Source organism: Microtus ochrogaster, linkage group LG5 (genome assembly GCF_000317375.1).
Source record: "Microtus ochrogaster isolate Prairie Vole_2 linkage group LG5, MicOch1.0, whole genome shotgun sequence".
In the NCBI taxonomy this organism is placed as follows: domain Eukaryota; kingdom Metazoa; phylum Chordata; class Mammalia; order Rodentia; family Cricetidae; genus Microtus; species Microtus ochrogaster.
In genome coordinates this window covers 16,790,168-16,803,723 of record NC_022031.1, presented here as the reverse complement: position 1 = coordinate 16,803,723, position 13,556 = coordinate 16,790,168, and the positions used below count along the sequence as shown (strand labels likewise).

At 39.3% G+C, this 13,556-nt stretch overlaps 1 protein-coding gene across 1 annotated transcript in view; it reads right to left on the bottom strand.

Moving 5' to 3' along the window:
- Cpa6 (carboxypeptidase A6) overlaps positions 1-13,556 on the bottom strand; it is a 304,169-nt gene that overhangs the window by 47,021 nt on the left and 243,592 nt on the right. The gene's annotated exons all lie outside the window — the stretch shown is intronic.

Genomic DNA, 13,556 nt, shown 5'->3' with positions numbered 1-13,556 from the left:
TGTGAAGAATTTTGATAGGCATTACATTGAGTCTGTAGATTGTTTTTGGTAAGATTGTCATTTTTACTATGTTAATTCTACCTACCCAAAAGCATGGGATAACTTTCCATTTTCTGATGTCTTCTTTAATTTATTTCTTCAAATATTTAAAGTTCTTGTCATACAGGACTTCCACTTCTTTGGTTAGAGTTACTCCAAAATATTTTAGTTATTTGTGGCTATTGTCATGGGTGATAGGCTATATTTCTCTGATTTCTTTCTTTACCCATTCACCATCATCTATATAAAGGAGGGTTACTGATTTTTTCGAGTTAATCTTGTATCCTGCTACATTACTAAAGTTGTTTATGAGTTGTAGAAGTCCCTTGGTAGAATTTTTGGGCTCACTTATGTAAACTATCATATCATCAGTAAATAGTGAGAGTTTGACTTCTTTTCTGATTTGTATCTCCTTGATCTTTTTTTGTTGTCTTATTGCTCCAGCTAGAATCTCAAATACTATACAGAATAGATAGGGAGAAAGGAGACTACCTTGTCTTGTTCCTTATTTCAGTGGGATTGTTTTGAGTTTTTCTCCATTTTGTTTGATGCTGGCTGCTGGCTTGATATGGTAGATTGCCTTTACTGTGTTTAGCTATGTTCCTTGTATCCCTGCTCTCTCCAAGACATTTATCATGAAGGGATGTTGTATTTTGTAGAAGGCTTTTTCAGCATCTAATGAGATGATCATGTGTTTTTTTTTCTTTTCAGTTTGTTTATATGGTGGATTTCATTGACAGATTTTCATATGTTGAACCATCCTGCCTGTATCTCTGGGATGCTCATGGTGAATAATTTTTCTAAGATGTTCTTGGATTCAGTTTCCCAGTACTTTATTGAGTATTTTCGCATCAAAGTTCATGAGTGAGATTGGTGTGTAAGTCTCGTTCTTAGTAATGTCTTTGTGTAATTTGGGTATCAGGATAACTGTAGCCTCAGAAAAAGAATTTTGCAATGTTCTTTATGTTTCTATTATGTGGAACAGTTTGAGGAGTATTGGTATTAGTTCTTCTTTGAAAATCTTGTAGAATTCTACACTGAAACCACCTGCCTGCTCCTGGGCTTTTTTAATTTTTTTTTTTTTGGTTTGGAGACTTTTGATGACTGTTTCTATTTCTTTAGCAGTCATTGGTCTATGAAACTTGCTTATCTTGTTTGATTTAATTTTGGTAAGTGATATTTGTCCAGGAAATTGTCTATTTCCTTTAAGTTTTCTAATTTTGTGGAGTACAGGTTTTCGAAGTATGACCCGATGGTTCTCTGAATTTTCTTTATGTCTGTTGTTATATCCCCCCTTTTGTTTCTGATTTTGTTAATTTGCATATTCTCTCTCTGTGTCTTTTGGTTTGTTTGGATAAAGGTTTGTCTATTTTGTTGATTTTCTCAAAGAACCAACTCTTTGTCTCATTGATTCTTTGTTTTTATTTTTTGTTATCAGCTCTCAATCTGATTATTTCTTGCCATCTAGTCCTCCTGGGTGAGTTTGCTTATTTTGTTTTAGAGTTGTTAGATGTTCTGTTAATTCACTAGTTTGGGATTTGTTTTTAGCTTCTTTATGTAGACATTTAGTATGTATGAATTTTCCTCTTAACACATTGTGTCCCATAAATTTGGGTATGTTTTGTGATCATTTTTGTTGAATTTTGGGAAGTCTTTAATTTTTCCCTTGACCCATTGGTGATTCAGGTGAGCATTGTTTAATTTCTATGTGTCTGTGAATTTTCTGAAATTATTGTTGCTGTTGAATTCTAATGTTAAGCCATGGTGATATGATAAGATACATGAGGTTATTCCAGTTTTTTTTGTATATGTTGAGGTTTACGTTGTTACCTAGTATGTGATCAGTTTTTGGAATAGTTCCATGAGGTGCTGAAAGAAGGTATGTTCTTTTTATGTTTGTTGAAATGTTATATCAATGTCTGTTAAGTACATTTGAGTCATAACGTTTATTAGTTCTCTTATTTCTCTGCTAAGTTTCCGTCTGGCAGACCTGTCCAATGGTGAGAGTGGACTGTTGAAATCTCCCATTATTAGTGTGTGGGATTTAATGTGTGATTTAAGTTTTAGTAGTATTTCTTTTACATATGAGGGTGTCCTTGTATTTGGGGCATAGATGTTCAGAATTGAGATTTTCTCTTGATTGACTTTTCCTGTGACAGATATGAAATGTCCTTCTTTGCCTCTTTTGATAGATTTTAGTTTGTAGTATATTTCATTAGGTATTAATATATCTAAATGTTTCTTAGGTCCATTTGATAGGAAAATTTTTCCCAACCCTTTATTCTGAGGTGATGTCTGTCTTTGAAGTTGAGGTGTGTTTCTTGTATGCAGCAGAAGGATGAATTCTGTTTTTGTATCAAATCTGTTAGCTTGTGTCTTTTTATAGGTGAGTTAGTCCATTTATATTAAGGGATATCAATGACTAGTGATTGCTAGTTCCTGTTCTTTTAGTTTTCATTGTTTGTGATGTTATTTTTGTGTGTTTCCCCTTCTTTGGGATTTGCTGCTGTGAGATCATCTACTGTCTGTGTTTTTGTGGATGTAGCTAACTTCCTTGGGTTGTAGTTTTCCTTGTAGCAATTTGTGTAGCACTGGGTTTGTGGCTAGGCATTGGTTAAATCTGGTTCTGTTATAGAATATCTTGTTTTTTCCATCTATGGTGATTGAAAGTTTTGTTATGTATAGTAGTCTGGACTGTCATTTGTGGTCTCTTAATGTCTGCATAACTCTTGACCAGGACCTTCTGACTTTTAGTTTTTCCATTCAGAAGTTAAGCATAATTCTGATAGCTCTGCCTTTATATGTTTCTTGGCCTTTTGCCTTTGCAGCTCTTAATATTCTTTCTTTATTCTGTATGGTTAGTATTTTGATTATTATGTGGTAAGGGGACTTTTTTTGATCCAGTTTATTTGGTGTTCTGTAAACTTCTTATATCTTTATATGCATATCTTTCTTTAGGTTGGGAAAGTTTTCTTCTATGATTTTGTTGAATATGTTTTCTGTGCTTTTGAGTTGGACTTCTCCTTCTTATATCCCTATTATTCTTAGATTTGGTCTTTTCATAGTGTCCCATATTTCCTGGGTATTTTATGTTAAGTTTTTGTTAGATTTGATGTTTTCTATGACTGATGAGTCTATTTCCTCTATCATATATTCAACGCTTATATCAGCTGTTTATGCTTTCATTTGTGGCTCTTGATAATTTTCACATATTTTGTTCCTATAATTCCCCTAGTTTGTGTTTTCTTTATTGTCTCTACTTTAATTTTCAAATCTTGAATCATTTTTTCACCTGTTTGATTGCTTTTACTTGGTTTTCTTTAAGGGATTTGTTGATTTCTTCCAATTTTTTGTTTGCCTTTTTCTCCATTTCTTTGAGGAAATTTTTCATTTCCTCTTTAATGGAATCATACATTGTCTTAAATTTACTTTTTAGGTAATTTTCTTCAGCTTCATCTGTATTGTGGTGTTCAAGGCTTGTTGTAGAGCCGCTAGTTTTTGTTGGTGTTGTGTTGATCTTTGTGGTGTTGAGTGTGTTGAGCCTGTCCTGGAACTAGCTCTTGTAGTCAGGCTGGTCTAGTTTATGTTACTCATTGCTGATTCCTCCACAACCAGCTCAATAAATAGGAGCTGAATAAATAGATGCACAAATTCAGTCATGCACCTGATAACCTCTGTGGGGATTACTGTGAGAAATATATTTGGTATTTTTTCTCATAGTACAAAATAAAATCCTATATTAAAATATCAGGACATGTCACACTGTCTGATTTTGTCGGCTTCTACCTTCTGTTGCACTGGAGTTCTGCAACGCACTCAGATCCTGCGCATGGCAGCACAGAGGTGAACTGATGCTCACACTTCTGCAGCCATCACAATTTAAAAAATACAAACCAGTTTTAAGAATGAACCGTGAGAACACTATCACTAACCCATAGCTGCATGACATTTTAAGATATCCTTAATTTTTTTCACTGTATATATTCATTATACATGGTATTGTGGGATGTTTTATTTTATTGGAGACATCTCTTTCTATTTATCCTAGGCTGGCCTTGAACTTACAATCCTCTCCCCTTAGTCTCCCAAGTGCTGGGACTACTGGAGTGTACCAACAAACAAGGTCAACTCCTTTCTTTAGTGTTTGAGACAGGGTATCTATCACTATAGAGCCCAGGCTGGCCTAGGATTCCTAATCCTCTTGGCTTAGCTGTCTAAGTTCCCTGATATTTGTGTACTTAGACTCTCAGTACTATTCTGGGGTTACACAAACCAAGTTCTTTTTTAAATAACAGAGTAGTCACTTCAAAGAGTTTATATTAAAAATAATAATATCAATGAAAAGGAATCAGGAATAGGAAAATATGGAAAATATTGAATAACAGTGATCCAGAAAGAGCATATTGCTGTAATGTTTAGGAAGTGTTAGAAAGAAATCAGATGAACATGACTTGTGAGGTGTAACTGAGGTGGCAGAAGGACAGTTAGTGGAGAGGCATGGTTTGCTTCTGAGGCAATCAGAAGAGCAGCTGGTATGGCAGCAAAGGGACTAGTTGACAAAAGCTAAACCCCCAAACTTCATTTTAACAGCAGCAGCAGCAGCAGCAGCAGCAGCAGCAGCAGCAGCAGCAGCAGCAGCAGCAGCAGCAGCAGAGGCCTCCTGAAGACTGGGCAGTATAGCGGAGTCACCAGCTAACACAGAGGCACTTAAAAAGTGGACTTAAAAAGGAGTTCCAGATCCTGTGTCCCAAGAGCCAAAAGAGATTCTGTCATCGTCTGTGCTGCCCTTCAATACGGCCTTTACATGCTGCCGTCTTCGGTGATTTTCAGAAGGCTTTCAAACCTCACCACCACCCTATCAGGCACCTTGGCAAAGATAATTATTCATAATATCACAAGGGGTGCTACTACCTAACATGTTTACCCTCATGGTTGATCACAGAAATAAACATTTTGTGTACGTACCAAACATTGTTTACTGTCTGTGTTCATGAGAAGATCATTTTATAAAGTAACTGGGCATGCCATTAATAAGGAATGTGGATTATAAACTATGAGGGTGAACTGAGTTTTGCGTAAAATCAGTTTCTAGATTAGAAAAAAAGAACATCAGAGCAACCTCACAAGTGATATAGCTGGAAAACCTTGTGAGTAGGAAGAGAGGAAAACAGGAGTGTTCTTTGTTTTTTCTTTAAACTTTGGAAACAATGCATTTTTTCCATTTTTGTTTATGAAGAAAGAATTAAGTTTACAAAAAATGTGTTTAAGTTTGTTGAATGCCAGGAACACTGGAAGGAATTAACAGCAGCTTGGGGAGTCAAGGAGAGCTATGGAGACAGTCGAACACTTGAGTAACATTTTAAGAGGAAATTACTTTAAAAGGACACGGTAACATGGTAAATGGAAACAGTAGTAAAAGATGCTGCTTTGTGTGAGCACCTGCAGTAGCCAGAAGAGGGCGCTACATTTCTCGGAGACGGATTTACAGGTAGTTATGATCCACCCCATGTGGATGCTGAGAACTCAGGTTCCCTGCAGGAACAGCAAGCACTCTTAACCACTGAGTCATCATCTCTCCTGCCTTAAGGTACACATTTTTCTCTAAAATCCCCTATATGATTCTTAGAATTTGATTGCTTGTAGAAGACAGCAAAGAAGAAAGTGGCCTCATACTGGTTTGTTCTATATGATTAGAGGCAGGTAAGATTACTTCAGACATGGTTGGAATGACAATAGCAGGCACCGAAATCAGCAATAGGAAGGGACAATTTAATTCTAATTGTGTTTATGTAAAAGAAAATCATAGCTGGATTTTCTGTGAGATGACAGAATTGTGACAAGTGTGTGGATAAAAAGATCCCTGGCTATAAACACATCTAAATGATCAAAATATCCAATTAAATATGCAAGGAAGGGTTCAAAACTACGAAGAGCTGAAGGCGGGTGTGGACTCTTTGCGGATCCTCTCACCCACAGGCTGGTTCTCCTGGTGTTTATGGGAAACAGAGATCGGATTAGAGTCCTCAGGTATAAGTGCCTGGGCAGACCCTCAGGACCTCAAAGGGCCACACCTTTGATGAAAGTGTAGGTTAGAAAGATTCCTGTTGACATGGGAAGGTGCCAAATTTTGGCTAGGGAAACAGAAAAAAACTTCTTGGAGAGTTTATCACCACGTTGCAGATTTTACATGGGCTCATAGATCAAAGCAACTGGTATGGGATGGCCCAAGATAGCTCATAGGAAAATCTATTTTTTTTCTTTCTTACCACACATTTGCAGTCTCTCTTGTGTGCCTTAAAATTTTGCACAAAGCAATTCTATCATTCCTCTGATACCTGAAATCTTCCTTTGGCGTTGCCCATTACTTCAGGAGTCATGGTGGCCACTGCTGACAGGTTGATCCCTAAGGGTCAGACCTGTGTTTACAAAGAGGGACACAGGAGACACACAGATTTGACTTCCCATCATCCTCCTGAGCAAGCTTCCAAACTTCTTTCCTCGTTTCTTCTTTAGTCATCCACGGATGATGCTGTCCTACCAATGAGAAGTCCAGGCCCCACACTTATACCATGAGTTATTCTTAGCAAATGTTAGTCACTGATGGGGAGCAAATACCTTATGATGTCAGTTTCCAATATTGAATTCTAGATTCTTAAACTCCTTTAATATAAAGTGCAACCAAACTTGGGACTTTAGTTAATAGACTATAATTGTAAAATTTCTCAACTTTCACAGAAGATATTAGTTAATGAATATACCTTTTCACATTTAATTGGTCACAAAGCAAAGACCAAGAACAGTTTTCCACTTCAGATTTCTCTAGGATCATGAATAATTCTTTGAAGGTGGGTGTGGACTCATTAGTTCAGGAATTTATGATATAATCTTCATCATGTAGAACTGGGAAACTACTATTTGATTTGATCTCATCTGAAATGGGATTAACATGACACATGCCAGCAGCACCACCAACAGAGGTGACAAGTGTCCTGAAGTCTGCTCTGTCATGTCCCTTATCCTTGTGGTTCTCAGCCAAAAGTTATCCAGAGCTTGCCTATAAATCCCCAGTGATGAAATTTCACAGCCTCCCAAGGCAGCATCTTCTTGCTGTAGGCTCCAGGACTCCGAACTTTTGACATGGATTAATTTTGTCCCTCAGTTTATCTTAAGGCCAAGTCAGCATTTCCTTGGGCCCTCTCGTAGAGGATCCACAGATCCTTAGTGGATGACTAGATTACAAACCAGATTATAGCTCCAATGACTGCTTATTACAAAATGCTAAAGAGAATTTATATTCTTTCTGGAAAGACTGACTAAAATCCTCCTGATATATCTTTGCACCCCAATTGCCCCACAGACAATCTAGCAATGTGTTCTTGTCCTAGACTCAGTCTCTGAAACTATATTTTCAGAGCACTGCCACTTAGGTCCTCAGTAGAGCTCTCTGAAAACAGAAGCCCTCCAGCTGGGGGAACCAGCCTCTCAGGAAGCCAGCCAGGGGCCTGCTATTGTTACTTCACAGGTGTTGGCTGGAGGCTACCAGCCTGTAAAGGTTTTTCCCTTCACCCCAGATGATCTATCAAGATATCTGCATATCATTTAAAAAAATAAAAAGACACCTGCATATCCCAAAGAGGTCATTTTTTGATTACAACACATACCAATAAATTCTAAAAAATAACACAATTATCACTATTTCATACTAAAGTTTATAACACTAGGTAAATCTATTCTAAAGAGAGATTGTTTAAGTAAATGCCTAAGAGCTCCTCCATAGAAGCTAAGAAATCTTTTACAAGAGCGTCATTGTTCATTTTTATAGCAGCTATAGCTTATGTACCATAAAACAAACTCCTTAATGGTGTACAATTCAGTGGTCTTTACTACACTCACAATCACCACCTCTATTGGATTTCATAATATTTCCATCACCTCAAAAATAAAGCCATTTACCCAACGGGAATCATTTTCCCGTTTCTCCTCATACCAGCTTTTGGTGATCGCTTATCTATTCTGTCTCTATAGGTTTACCTATTCTGAATACTTCACATAAATGCTATGGTAGTTAGTCTCCGGTGACCTGTTTATCTCACTTAGCACCATGTTTTCAAGGCTCATCTATATTGAAACATATGCTAGTACCTCATTTCTTTATATTGCCACCCCCCCCCCACAAAAAGTTTACCATGGCAAAGGAGACCAGAATATGCCTCCTCTGAATCTGAACGATTGCTGAGTAAAGATACTTAAAGAGAGGAGGCAGAAATTACCCCTCCTTCCTGTTTGCCTAAGAGCAAGACATGCATCACAAAGATTACCCCTCATTCTCCCCCAGAAACGACAGAAACATCACTGGAGATTCCTGTAGGTCCTTATCTTGGGAGTCCAGCCAGAGGGACTTAAATAACCAACTTACTAACCTGACCTTCCCACTGCTAGTGCCCCAGCCTTTTCCCACTCCCAAGCCCAAGGATGCTTTCTCTCTTTTGTCTTGCTACTTCTCTGCTGAAAGGTGATTTTAAATTTGATCTACAAAAGACTGGAAATATGTTCATCTTTCAGAGTTTCTTTAACACACACTGATCTCTAATTCCATTTGTGTTAGCACATCTCTCCAGTCCTGTTCTTGGTCGATGCTGCCAAGTGGGCTGCTTCATTTATTTATTATTTGCTTGGGGTTTATCCTGGGCAACGGCATCTCGTGTTAACCTTATTAGTCTGTCTTTTGTTACAGAAGTCTCTCCCAGCTACGGACTTCGGAATCCTGACAGGGAATAATGTTCCCTTCCTCCATGGAAGTATTTTGTTTACCTGTTGAACAGTTGGTAGACTTTAGATTTTTGTTTTTTTTTTTTTTTTTTGCTTACTATCAACACTGCCGCTATGGACAACAACTCCCAGGTTATTGTGTGACTGATATTTTGCCGTTTTCATTACTCTTGGATAAACATCTAGGGGCAGAATTGCCATGTCATATGGTAGTTTGATATTAAATTTTTGTTGGGATACTAAACTGTTTCCAAAATGAATGCATTTCACACCACACCAGTAAGTTTGAATGTTTCAGTTTTTCTTACCCTCACCAACACTTATCTGTTTTATTATGTCTTTATGTATGTGAAGTGGCACCCTGGTGTGGCTTTGATGTATGTTTTTGAGGACATCATCAGGTGCTTATTTCCATTAATAACTCCTTTTAATAATAGCTATCTGTTTAAACCATTTGTGTGTTTTTTAAAATTGAGTTGTCATGCAGTAAGAACCCTTTTATAGACCCAACTTCCTGTATTATAGATGTCGGTCCTTAGAGATATAAATCTCTGCATTATCTATATAAGTTCCTATATTATAGACAGGAGACCTATATTATAGGTATAAATCCTATATTTTATATACAAACTCCTGCATTATAGATATAAGTCCTATATTATAAATATGTCTCTATCCTATAGACACAAGTCTATACTGTAGATACAAATTCTTGTATAATATAGACATGTCTTTATATTACAGGTATGAGTCTCTATATTACAGACACAAATTCCTATATTACAGACATGAGTCCCTATAGTACATACAAATTTCTTGTTAGAAATATGATTTGTGATCATATTCTCTTATTCTGTAGGCTTTTCTAAATAGTAATTAAAGTTTATGACTTTCTTCTGGATTTGTTCCAATTTGGGAAGACCAGTGCTCATGACACACTCCAAAGAGAGTGCACAGCCGGAAGAACAAAAGCACAGTGATTATCCAAGAGCAACTTGCTCAATGAACGCTGGCAGATGAATGAACAAAATGAATGTGTGGCCCCCTGGTCTGCAGCACGCCTCTCACGGCTCCCTCTGCTGGTCGTTCAGAGAAGTAACCATTTCAGTGCCCGAAGTCCCCCAGGAGCTGCGAAACAGTAGGAAGGAGTGCCTGCTTCTGCATGTTCTTACTAAGCTGTTTTCGCCACTCCTCTGCTGTAACCCGCATCCACGACCCTACGGGAGTCTGCGGGGATTTCACAGTAAGAGGCAGTTTTATGTTCTCTTTACACACGAGACTCACTGGCTTAGGGAGAAAGAAACGGTTGTCTTTTCAGCTTGATTCTGACTCGGTAGCGGTTTCAGCGGTCCTGGGTGTTTGTGCTATAGATGTTCATTTGGAGTTTATTCAGGGAACTCATACTGACTTCGTTATACTCCCGATCTTACAGTTCTTCCCTCAGCACGGGTCCCTGTCTCATTAATTAAGCCCAGAGCTATCGTGGCATAGACCTGCGGCTGAGAGCGAGGCAGCCTGCATATCTATCTTTAGACCACCTGAATTCTCTGCAGAGACCCAGGGGCCGATAGATGCTCCTAGCCTGGCTGCCGGCTTTTGCACATTATCTCTTCTGGCCTATTTTGCAAGTGAGGTTTGATACAATCCTTCCTATGTCCCGAGTGTTGAATCATAGAAACAAAAATCAGTGGTTAAAAGAAGAATTGGGGAGAATCAAAAGACTTCTAGTAGAGACGACAGAGGAAAGGCAAAAAACAAGGAATAAGCACGAGGAAGACATGCTGGGCTCACAAAGAACAAAGAGCAAAGCTCTCCTTTCACTGTAACCGAATATAATCAACATTCTAATGTTACATAGGCAGAGCAGCTTGCCTGCTAGGGTTACCCGGCTCATTTCCTCCTGTGTACTGAGATGATTGTGGCATACACATGGGGTGTATATACGGGTACCAACACTTACGAGCTAGTGGGGCATTCCTGGCGTTCTGAGGCTGTGAATGCCTCCAGCAGAGAAAATGGAAAGGGGAATTTAAAAACTATCACAGACTGGAGAAATGTCTCAGAAGCTAAGAGCCCTTGCTGAGCAATCATGAGGACTGGAATTGATATTTCAATACTCACTCAACAAGCCCAGGAAAGAGTAGAGACAGGAGGATTGCTGGGGCTTGATAACGTCTAGCCTGGCCAAGAAACCATGATCCCCATGTTCTGGGAGAGTTGCAGAGGAGGACATCTAATGTCTGCTTGTGACCTCAGTGTCCATATAGGAGTGTTTTCTCTTACACACATATGCATATATGGTCAGACACACACACACACACACACACACACACACACACACACACACACACACATATACACTGCTTGCTTGCTAAGTTAGAGGACTGAGGGACTATCTAAGCATATTCTGATTGCTAGAGCAAAATGCACCAAATTAGGTGATTTATAAATAGAAATTTGTGGCTCCAAGTTCTAGAGGATGGAGGGTTTAAGTTCAAGGTATTAGATACTTCAATGTCTGGTGAGGATCAATTTCTCACAGTTGTAGTCTTATAGTTGTATCTTTCCATGGAAAAGGGAGATCAAATTCCTTTGGCCTCTTTTATAAGGGGACTAAGACCATTCCTTAGCATTCCATCCTCATGACATTGTAATCATCTTTGAAAAGCCCATGGAGGTTAAGCTAGGGAGGGGTGGTACAAATGTTCAGAGAGAGCTACCCCGAACACACCGACTTAGCCTAGTCTGGAGAAAACAATTTGCAGACCCTAAAAGCCACCTATATTACCACAGGGTGTTCACACACTGCATTCTCTTCATCACCTATATTACCACAGGGCATTCACACACTGCGTTCTCTTCATCTGTAATACCACAGGGTATTCACACACTGCATTATCTTCATCTGTAATACCACAGGGTATTCACACACTGCATTCTCTTCTCCAAAAACATGAGCACTTTCGAGATTGCTTACATCACACGAAGAAAGGACGTGTTTCATCAGTTGACTTAAGGCTCAGGGGCTAACTCTGTTTTAGATATAGGGAGGAAGGTCAGTGGTGTTCAGGATTGGAAGTGAATTCGACACTTCACCCATGTAAGATTCTTTACACTTCATGTATAAAAACCACATGAAGTGGGGTTACAGTTTTACAGATTAAAGAGTCATCCAAATCACCGATCAGAATCAAACCATGTCTGTCACAATTTGAGGTCTTTTTTTCCTCAGCAATTCTATGTCCTCATTCACAGTTCTGGTTAATTGGAAGCCTTTACCTGGAAGAGTAGGTGGAGAAGGCTGAGCCCATGCCCAGTTATTCTGTCTGATACTGGGGGTTGGGGTAGTGGCTTCTGAAACAGTCCCCCAAACATGATAGAATGAATCGATTTCTATGGTCTATACTTAGAAGGACTTAACTATGGATTCTGCAAGTGGGCAGCTCTGTGCAGCACCCTCTGTACACCAGCCGATGGGTTTTCTTATTCCTGCCGCATCCCTGCCTACCGCTTCGTTCTGCAAAGCCTGCCTTTCACAAAACGGCATTCTCCCGCTGTGTGAAGAACAACTGTGTGGGATGCAGGGAAATCTCTTCTCCACGTGAGCATCTAGTAAAGGATTGAGTGGCAGGACGGGAGACTCGGGCCAAGGACAGGCCATCCTTGCTCACTGCAGACGTGAGGTCCGGCTCAGTGTCTCCCTGGTGGCATGTATGTAGGGAGACACTGAACCAAGTCATACAGCAAACCGTGAGTTGCTAGTTTCGGTCTATGAATAGCAACTATTTCTCAGTTTTCTGCTTTTATCTGTGCTTAAATTTTTAACATTGTTTATTTATTTTATATCCTGACTGCAGTTTTCCTTCCTTCCTCTCCTCCCTTCCCCTCCTCCACACCTTCCCTCCACTCCTCCTCCAGCTCCATCCATTCCTCCTCCTTTTCTATTCAGAAAAGGGCAAGCCTCCCACGGATAGCAATAAAATATGACATATCAAATTGCAGTAAAACTAAGCACCTCCCATTGTATTAGGGTTGAACAAGGCAAAAATTTCAGGATTAGTTTGACACATTTAAAACTTTGATTTTTTTTTTACATATTAAAAAGCATTTTTAAGGGGGCTGGAAAGATGGCTCAGAGGTAAAGAGCACTGGCTGCTCTTCCGGAGGTCCTGAGTTCGATTCCCAGCAACCACATGGTGGCTCACAACCATCTGTAATGAGATCTGGTGCCCTCTTCTGGCCTGAGGGCATACATGGAGGCTGAACACTGTGTACATAATAAATAAATAAATCTTTAAAAAAAAAGCATTTTAAAGACTTTCTTTTGAAAATTATAGCTAAAGTGTTCTTACCCATGTATTTTTCCACGTATTTATTTATTTACTTGTGGTGATTAAAATCCAACCCAGAGCTTCCCCTTCTGAGCCATAGCTCCAGCCTCAATCTACGTCTATGTGAGGATTTCTCTCTCTCTCTCACACACACACACACACACACACACACACACACACACACACACACACACGCATCAGGCTCCTGGTGGAGTCCTGCCGGCGCATCATCGTGTAGAGTGGTCCCCGTGCTGTCCTAGGTTCTAAAACCCAGTTACTTCACACTTACCACACCAAGGTTCTGAAGCCCAGACGCTTCACACTTGCCACACCAAGGTCCCGAAACCCAGACGCTTCACACTTGGCACACCAAGGTTCCGAAACCCAGACGCTTCACACTAACCACACCAAGGTTCC